The sequence below is a fragment of the Zingiber officinale genome, chromosome 11B (assembly GCF_018446385.1).
Source record: "Zingiber officinale cultivar Zhangliang chromosome 11B, Zo_v1.1, whole genome shotgun sequence".
Classification (NCBI taxonomy): Eukaryota; Viridiplantae; Streptophyta; class Magnoliopsida; order Zingiberales; family Zingiberaceae; genus Zingiber; species Zingiber officinale.
In genome coordinates, this window is record NC_056007.1 from 31,010,750 (window position 1) to 31,011,613 (window position 864).

General features: G+C 37.2%; 1 non-coding gene across 1 annotated transcript; it reads left to right on the forward strand.

Annotated features, from left to right (window-relative positions):
- Nucleotides 1–468: 468 nt before the first annotated feature.
- On the forward strand, nucleotides 469–575 carry LOC122035507. The gene has a single exon (XR_006127056.1). It is a non-coding gene; the product is annotated as a small nucleolar RNA R71 (small nucleolar RNA).
- The last annotated feature ends 289 nt before the right edge of the window (nucleotides 576–864 follow it).

Sequence of the window (864 nt, forward strand, 5' to 3'; positions counted from 1 at the left end):
TCCACCCAGGGTTGTGTGTGTTTGAATATGGATTGTTCTGTCTCTGATTATAGCTCATGATAGCATCACATTGTTCTAATTGATTGATTTATGCTGAGATAGCTCCTAGAGGACATGAGTCTTGAGCATGATCAGAACTCCCACATGTTTCACAACAACATACAATGGCATTGACTGTACCAGTACTTGTTCCCATATTTTCTAGCTTCTTTGTAAGAGCATCCAATTTTACAGACATCATAGTGATCTACGTCAAATTTACCTGACGCCTTTGTTGGGTTTGAATAAGAATTGCCTCCACTTCTTTTAGTTGCCCATTGATGATGATTCTGTGCTACACTTTCAATGATATCTTCAGCCTCATCTAAACTCTTATTCATAAGTACCCCTCCAACAACTGAATCTAGGGATACTTTAGTATGGTAGTTGATGCCGTTATAAAATGTGTGCAACACTAACCACTTCTCTAATCCATGATATGGGCATTGTCTGAGCATATTATTGTATCTATCCCATGCTTCAAATAAGGATTCTAAATCTGACTGTCTGAAGCTTGTAATAAGATTTCTCATATGAGCTGTCTTGCTTGGAGGATAGAACTTGTCTAAGAATAGTTGCTCACATTGCTCCCAAGTGGTAATGCAATTTGGAGTTAAAAAATTCAACCATTGTTTAGCTCTATCTCGTAAAGAAAACCCAAATAATAATAATCTCACTGCTTCTGAAGGTACACCATTCATTTTCATGATACCGCATATTTCATAGAAAACTTCTAAGTGTTGATTCGGATCTTCATGCGGTCCTCCGCCAAATTGATTTTGTTGCACCATAGTGATTATTGCAGGCTTAATCTCAAAATTATTG